Consider the following 8,992-nt stretch of genomic DNA (forward strand, 5'->3'; position numbering starts at 1 on the left):
GCAAACAGGAGGCAGAGGTTGCAAGAAGGTGAGGACTCCTCAGGAGGGAAGAGCCACTCATGTACCATGGTGGAAGCATGGCCAGGTTCACAATAAGAGGCTGATAGGGGAGTAAGGAAGTCTCCAACTAGGACCTCAGGACATGTATAGTCAAGGAAGGTCATTGTGTCCACCCCTGTTTCCAGGTAGAGCCACAGCAGAGAGTCTGTCAGCAGCTCCTGTGCTGCATCTACCTCTGCTGAGCAGAGCGATGGGAGATGGGAGGAAGGTGGTCCAGAACCTGCTTGTCTTCTTGATCCTGTCCTCCCACAGCCCCACACCCTCTTGAGAGAGCCCAGGTTGGTACTGCAGGAAGACTCATGACCAACCCAGAGCAAACTGTGACAGGGACCATACATAGTGCCCAAGGTGTTCTGGAAAGTCAGATATGGGAGACATCATTTTTAAACCTTTAAGATTCAAGCATCTTGGGAAGGGCTGTGAGCAGCACACTAGAATTTCAACAGGCGGGAGTGAGGGTGAGGAGCACAGAGAGGAAACTTTAATTTCAGGCAGAGGGATGCAAGTGAGCAAAGAAATGGTTGACCTGGAGTTTGGGCCAGCATGACTGAGGGAGACTGAGGGTCAGAATAAGAAGAGGCTTGAGAGGGCTGGGATAGATCTTCTCAATAGCTCCACCCATCAGAGTCTAAGTAGCCCTTATCAAGGGGGCATGGAAGGATACTACACATCTGTTCTTACAACCAAGTGCGCTATCCTAGGAGAAGAGAAGAGCTGAGGCTGATTTCCTAAGGCAACCTCCAATGGTGGCCTCTTAACATAAATCCCTGAGACACAGAGGTTGGGAAGGTTTTGAGATGATACACATTTCTGTTTCCACTCTACAGGAATTTGAGTTTGAATCCATGGGCTGAGGCTGAAAATTAGGCTCAGATTAGCACAGGTGATAAGAACGGTGGTTTTGGTTCAGTGGTATAATGTGCACTAGACAATCCTCCCAACCTGCATGCACACACACTGCCTGATATCCCCAAGAGACCCTACACAAAATCTGCCAAAGATGCCGTGGCCTGTACCTTTGCAGGTTTCTATCCACTCATGCTGTCCTCAAACTCAGCATCCAGAAGCTAGGTCCTACCTCCCTCCTCTGCAGCATAGTCAACACTTCTGCAGTGTTCCCATGTCTGGGCTTGTGTTTCAGAAGTATACACACAGAGGTGGTGGGAATTCACCACTTGCTCAATCAGACAGGCTCCTCTTGGGAAAGCTTCTGAGGAGAGGGGTCAGGAGCCATCTCAATGACAGAGAACAGCCCTTGACCAAGTATAAGGGCAACTTGGGGAGGTGTCACAGAGTATAACCAGGCCATGTGTACCCTGTAGAAATGTGGCTATGAGGTTAGAGTAACATAGACAAGGGGAAGTGGAAACTGAACCAGAGCTGGGAAAGGTGGAGGTCTGCAGGATTTAGGCTCAGAGTGCACATGTTCTGGGAGTGCCAGATTCTCCTGCTTCCTCCAATCAAATGATCTTCATGGTCTGGTCTGGATAACAGACCACACTGTAGAGAGGAGTGAGAGACTCCTTTTTTTTCAGATGTTGTTCACTGATGCTCTGAAATACAAGATAGAGGATTGTTGGAACAGCTGAGGGATAGAATGGATCTGGAGGGGCCCACAGAGCCAATACCCACTGACATACACGGCTCATGAATTGCTCTAAAGTGCCCAGCACTACACCACACCCGGATGTAAATTTTCTTAGTAAATACTGTTGATTGTCCAGATATAGGTAAACAGGAAGTTGGGCCAGAAATGGCAGGTCCTGATATTGGAAACCTGAGGCTGGGCAGAGAGACCTGGGAGTTCCCAGGGTGCCCCGTGTCCCAGTACTCACCTTGTCCTTGCCCTTCTGAGACACTTGCTGGCTGAGCGTCTGAAAGGGGATGCCACCATCATCGACCCCCTGGTTCTCCTGCAATCCTCCACCTGAGACAAAATCAAAGCTTGAATCCATGTCTTGAAAAGGTGTATCCCTCCCCACTGCCATGAACCCCAAGGCCAAGACCACGCCCATCATCCCCTCTGCAAAGTCCACTCCCTGGGAGCAAAATTCAGAGAAATATAGCTGAGGTTCTAGTGAGGGAGGGGAAGTGTCTGGGCATGTCAGGAGAAATGCAACTTGCCCCTTTTTATTTCCATCTTCTTCTTCTTTAAAAGGTACAGCCCAGCTCCCAGTACCAACAGCCCACCCACAACAGCCCCTAGGATGCCTGACAGCAGTCTATCCATGTCCTCTTTGTGTGAACCTTTTTCTGTCACATGGGGAGAGTGGAAAATGTTAAGACAGGAGATAATTTGAGATACAAACTACCAAAAGAGAGACAGAGGGAGAAAGTAGGTGGAGCAGTGGGAAGGAGCCTGGTGCAGAAGCTGCAGAGGGAGGAGCATGGTAGGTCCATTCATTCAATGGGCTAGGAGCTGCTGCTTGGTACCAGGGATGCAGCGATGCACAAGACAATGTCCACAGCAGCCCAGCACCCACGAGAGAAGACAGAAAATACCAACTGCCAGACAGAGGGATCGTAGCTGGGATACAGGTTTCCACCTTGTACAAAGTCTTCAGGGAGGGTCTCCCAGAAGGCTGCTGTCTGAATCGGCAGGGACATGGTGGGGATGCAACGAGGAGGGTATGGAGGGAGAGATGACTGAAGGCAGAACGAAGATGTGTATGACTCCCACACTGCTGTGTGTGGTGAGCAGGTAGAAGCTAATGCTAGTGCTCATGATGGAAAAGAGACCCCAGAACCCTCAGACCCCAGTGCTACCTGAGCTCGGGTAGACCCTCCTATCCTGCAGGCTACACTCACCACTCACCTTGGGGACAGACTTTCCCAAGATCTAAGTTTGCAGCTTTCTGATCCACCTGGTTGCTGACCACACAGGTGAGATTGCTGTTCCGCTGGCTGAGGAGCAGGCTCAGAGCTAGGGTCCAGGGGTTAGGGACTGGTCTTCGTGTTTCTCTCTGCTCCAGCTCTCTGAGGAGGACCTTGTCCTCCCAAGTCACATTCAGGCCCTCTGTGGCCCCTGGAACTCTACACTCCAGGGTGATGTTACATAAGCCTGGTGTAATAGACAGTGGCTTTGCCAGGATCTCAGGGTGAGGCACAGACTCTGGGGCAGAAGGGGATAAAAGAAGGGAAACTCACATGTGTGGAGAACATCGCATGTCTCACTTTCTCATAATTTTCTCATTGCAGCCATGGCATGGGCCCTATAAGGAAAGTGTGTGTATTCTACACATGAAACACAATTTGCCCAAAGCTAAATATGGAGGAAATGAAATAAGAAGGGAAGCCACTGTATTCAGCTCCATGTTGGTTCTCTAGGTTCAACACATCTAAAAACTGTCCCAAAGAAAATAAAGGCCAGACTCCCCCTTCCAAGGGCAGAGTGATTTCAGGAAATTGACGTATTTTCAGGAAGGGGAAGAAGTCTCCAGAAGATGGGCTTGTACTGGCCCAGTGTCCTTCCACTGCATCTCCAGCTGAGGCCATGCCTGGGACTGCACAGCCTTTACGGGGCAGGACATCAGGCCAGCTCTGGGAGGACAGAGAAAGGCCCTTGTTCTGAAAAGTAGGCATATCTGTGGGAGATGCGGTGATTAGTGACTGGGAATAATGACTCTGAGTGTGCTCACAAACTGCCACTGGATGCTGGGTATGGTGGCTCATGCCTGTAATCCCAGCACTTTGGGAGGCCGAGGTGGGCAGATCACGAGGTCAGGTGATCGAGACCATCGTGGCCAACATGGTGAAATGCCATCTCTACTAAAAATACAAAAAATTACCCGGGGGTGGTGGTGGGCACCTGTAGTCCCAGCTACTTGGAAGGCCGAGGCAGGAGAATGGCATGAACCCAAGAGGCGGAGCTTGCAGTGAGCCGAGATTGCGCCACCGCACTCCAGCCTGGGTGACAGAGCGAGACTCCATCTCAAAAAAAAAAAAAAAAAGAAAGAAAGAAGGAAAGAAAGAAAAAGAAAGAAAGCAAGAAAGCAAGAAAGAAAAGAAAGAAAGAAGCCACTGGAATCTGTGGTACAGGCAGAAGAGTAGGATGGGATTCATAGGGCAGCCTGAGAAATCATGTGGGACCTAAAGCTGCAAAAGCCACTCTCTCCATGGCAGGATATTTCTCCATGCGGAGAGGAACTTTAGGGAAAGAAAGAGTTGGTAAATGAGTGTCCTAAGATGTGCTGCAGTGTACACTTTCTCGCACCACCTATGGAGGCTTTGAGAGCTGCATTTGTGATGGCTTGTGTGACTGAGGCTGGCCTCAGGCTGAGGCTGAGTAAGAGGAGAGGAGACTGGGAGGACTCCATTCATAGAGATTCCTAACTGTGGCAGGCAGAACAGTGGCCTCCAAAATGTCCAGGACCCACCCTGGTAACCTGGGAATAGATTAGGGAGCGAGGCAAGGAGAATTAAGGTCCCAGATGGAATTAAGGTTGCTAATCAGTTGACCTTCAAATAGGGAGATGATTCTGACACTTCTAATAGAACACTAACATCAGTGTTCTATTAGGAGGTACAGGATGATGGTCACGAGCCATGGGATGCCAGCAGCCACTAGCAGGTGAAAAAGGCAAAAGAACGGGCTCTTCCCTGGAGCACCTGGAAAGAATACAGCCCTGCCACCACCTTCATTTTAGCTCAGGGAGACTTGTCACAGACCTCTGGCTTACAGCACAGTAAGATAATAAATTTGTGTTGCTTTCAGCCAATAATTTTTGACAATTTCTTCCATCTGTAATAAAAAAACTACTACACAAATTAAGTAACATTAATCATATATAGGACAGTTAATGTTACCGGAAAAATTGCTAGTTTGATGAATTTCCATTTCCTCTCCCAAAACACTGAAAGGGCTTCATTTTCTGGTGTGAATCTCAGCTCTGCTCTATCTCTGGGGACCTCATGTGCCTTATTTTTAGTGGAGAAAATGGAGTCTGAAGGCCGGTGATTGAATGGAACCCTGTATGGGACCTATGTGACACTCTAGGGACAAAAAAAGCAGGTAAGCCAGAGGATGGGGGAGGGAAAGGTTTCATTCACCATAGACAGTGAGGTAGAAAACCTGCAAAATCCCATCTTCCTCAGTAGAGGTGATGACTGCAAAGTTCTGCCCACTGTCCTCAGGGGCCAGGTTCTCAATACTCAGTGATGACAAGCTGGGTACACGAACCTTCTCCTTGAACTTATCCTCCAGGCTCCACCAGATTGGAGAGTCGGCCCCTCTGTGGACTCGCAGCAACTGTGTATGATTTGACGGAGTACCCAAAGCCCACAGAACCTCCTCCAGCTCAGCTCCTCAATCTACTCTGAGCTTCTCGATCACATTCAACAAGACAGAACCTCCTCGGATCCCCTTCAGATGAATGGGGGCTCCAGAATCCTTCACTGCAGAGCCATGTGCTCCAGAAGTGTTGGCTGCTGTGCTGCAGACACCTAGGGCATGGAAACAGGAAACGTGAGTGTTTCCTCATCAAGAACAAATGAGAGAACCACAGAACTTTGGTTCAGAGTCACAGAAATCCATCCAAAATCCTCCCTTGATTCTGGGAAGATTGCCAAGCGTAATGGACTTGAAGCAATTCTGGAATCAAGTCCTGGTTCTAGTGGAGTGTGATCTTGAACAGGTTCCTGAACCTGCCGATCTTCTATTTTCTTACTTGCCCCATAATGACAGTAAGGACCAAATGAGATCCTAGATCAAAAGCACCTAGCACGTTTTCTGGCATATGCTAAGTGCATAACTGCAGGAGGCAGCTTCTAACGTGGCTCCCAAGGATGCCTCCCCAGTGTGTGCACATCCCTGTGTAATGCCCTCCCTTGGAGTATGGGCTGCATTGATTACTTGCAAATGCAGCAAAAGTGCTGGAGTGTCCCTTTTGTCTGGCTCACACCCTCTGTCTCCATCAGTCTCTCCTGTTCAGGCTGATGAAGCCTGCTACCACGTTGTGAGCTGCTCTGTGGAGAGGGCCACATGGAAGGGAGCTGAGGGCAGCCTCGGGTAAAAACTTCATTCCAGTCTCTGTGACCCTGAGCCACAGTATTCAGCTGAACCACACTTGGATTCTGACCTCCATAAACTGTGACACAATGCCCCATGTTGTGTTAAGGAACTAAGTTCTAGGGTAAAAGCTCACAAAACAATACATAACTCAGGCAAAGATGAAGGTTGCTTTCCTTTGCCTTTCCTTCTAGGAAGGGAATTAGTCAGGATAAGGTAGAGCAGGATAGGATGGAAGTGAATTAGGCAGGTTGTCCTGTGGCAACAATTACAAAAGTCAGGGACTTGGAACAAGGGGAATTTGTATATTACTCACACTACATGTCCCGCAAGGGATAGTGAGAGAAGGGTCATGTCATGCATGGATGGAGTCTCCACACCTTGTAGCAGCTCCATATGGAACCCATACCCTCCTCACAGCATCCTCAGCCCCCACGGTAGAGAAGGGAGGAGACAAGAGAGGTACCTGTGAGGTGTTCTCTGCACTGTCCAGAAGTGATGTCATCTGTGCCCATATTTTCTGGACAGAACTAGTCAGGAGACCCTAACTTCTAGGGACTGAAAGTGTGGGGAGCAGATGGACTGTTTGCTTGTGCTGTGTCCCTGACACCAAGAAAACACTTCCCTACGCAGTGCCCATGAGGCCCCTGGTCAGTCTCCCTCAGTCACTGTCTCCCACACAGCCCTGACCAGTGGCCACAGTCATCTCAATCTGCCTCCTCCTGAGCCCTTCCTTGCCTACCAGGCACAGCCACAATGAACCGAGAGACCTCTGTTCTTCCTGGGGACCAGGGTGGGACCAATCTGGATCTGGGAAACTGCCACAGGACATCCTTGATCTTGAAGGAAGAACCGTCTCCTCCTTAAAGCAGCTCAAGTCCACCTGGGTTTCCTGCTAAGTTGCAGGGTGCCCGGTACTCTGTCTAATGTATAAATTTCTCCCTATTTCCAGCCAGTACCTTGCTGCTGTCCTTACACCCATCCCTCACTCTCACTGCAAGCAGAGCGTAGCTCATGCAAATCCTCAGATGTGGAAGTATTTCAAATATTTCTGTTTCCGGTTATTCACTAACTCAGTTCACCAGGCCCCTCATCTGGGCCTGGGCTCCACTCCCTTCCTTCAGCTCCCTTAAGGGACTAGACCGCACCCAAGGCTCAGCACCCCTTAGCACCAGGGCTACAGGCCTTCAGGATCCATGTCACAGGGTTAGTGGGTTTGTCAGTCCATTTCTGCGTTGCTGTGAAGAAACATCTAAGGCTAGGTAATTTATAAAGAAAAGATTGAAATGGCTCTGGGCTCTGCAGGCTGTACAGGAAGTGGAGAGCCAGCATGTGCTCCTGGTGGGAGCCTCAGGAATCTCACAGTTATCATCAAAGGTGAAGGAGTGCAAGCGCAAGAGATAAGGGGGAGGTGCCACACACTTTTAAACAAGCAGATCTCCCGTAAACTAAAGGAGCAAGAACCCACCGAGCACCAAGGGAATGACGCCAAACCATTTACAAGAGACCTGCCCCCATGATCCAATCACCTTTCACCAGCTCTCCCATCAACCATGGAAATCACATTTCCACATGAGATTTGGAGAGGACAAAAACCCAAACAAAATGCTGTGCTCTGTCCAGTTCTGCCTAGGACCATACAGGAGAGGCAGCAAGTGTTCAGCCACCAGCCTCCTCTTATCACCTCCAGCTCCTCCGCAGTCCTCCTCCCACATCTCACACTCCTCTGTCACCCAGTTCAAGAGGGGGCCTATGCTTTCCCACAGAGCATCCTGGGGCACAGCACAGACACCTGACCTGGCCCACAAAAGGTTGTGGAGGAGAGCCAGATGAGGTTGTGCTGCCAGAGCCCTCTAAACAAGCCAGAGCACAAAGGCCACGGTCCAATGGGTTCCCAGACACAGTGCCCGCTTGTCAGTAGCAGAAAGGGTTAGAAATGCACTCTCTCCTTCTCCTAGCTCCGCCCCCTTCCTTTATGTACCCACGAGATGCTGAATATTTCAGGGTTCTTTGAGTCTCAACGAGGAAGAGTCCAGCTTAACCTACCCTGGAGTAATATGCTGGCTGGGGAATGGAGACCAGTGATACCCACTAAGTAGAGGCTGCTCCTGGTGGATCTTGCCACATGGACAGAAGTCAGACAAATTTCCACTTTTCCAATTGCAGTGAGTGCTGGGACACTGCTGTGATTGGCAATTGCACCTTCTCTGAATCAGGTTCCCTGTTCACAAATCCAAACTAAGTGAGGGTGACTGTCAACCAAAGTAGCCCAGCCCTTCCAAGTTAAAGCCATTCACAGGGCTCAAGACTGTCCCAAGGAGGAGGGGATGAGAGAGACTGGGGTGAGACAGCCAAGGTTTGGGGCAGTCATTTCCACTAGATCCTGAACCCCCATTATGGGAGTAGATGCACCTCTGTGGCCGGTTGCAGGTAGAGGGCCGGAGAGCAAACAGGTGAACTGAACTTGCTCAGGACCCTCATTAACTCTCCCTTCGTAGGAAGATGACCATCCGAGGATCAAATATTTCTGAAGGGAGGTGTTGGCCATGATATTGAAGCTTCAGGGAAAAGGCCATCTGGCCTTCCATGTCCCAAGGTCCTTCCCTGATAGTGGGAAGTGGCCCAAAGAGGCCGAAGATGCAGGGACCATGGGAGAGAGCCACTTTCAACTCACACATGGCCTCTTTCCAGGACAGCCACCTCACAGACCCAGAACCTTGGACCACTGCCCTCCCCAACAGTGAGCTCCCACACTGCACCCAACATCTATACAGTGACATCCCCACACCTATACTCCCCACAGGAAAGTACCCCACAGGAAGGAAGTGTCTTAAGATCCTAAAGGTCTAGTTTCTCTTTCCCCAAAATGTGACCTGTTCATACTGTACTTTCATAACCAAGGGAGAACACTTGGGGAAATGTTTT

The sequence above is a fragment of the Rhinopithecus bieti genome, unplaced genomic scaffold, assembly GCF_001698545.2.
Source record: "Rhinopithecus bieti isolate Rb0 unplaced genomic scaffold, ASM169854v2 scaffold_33937, whole genome shotgun sequence".
Lineage (NCBI taxonomy): Eukaryota > Metazoa > Chordata > Mammalia > Primates > Cercopithecidae > Rhinopithecus > Rhinopithecus bieti.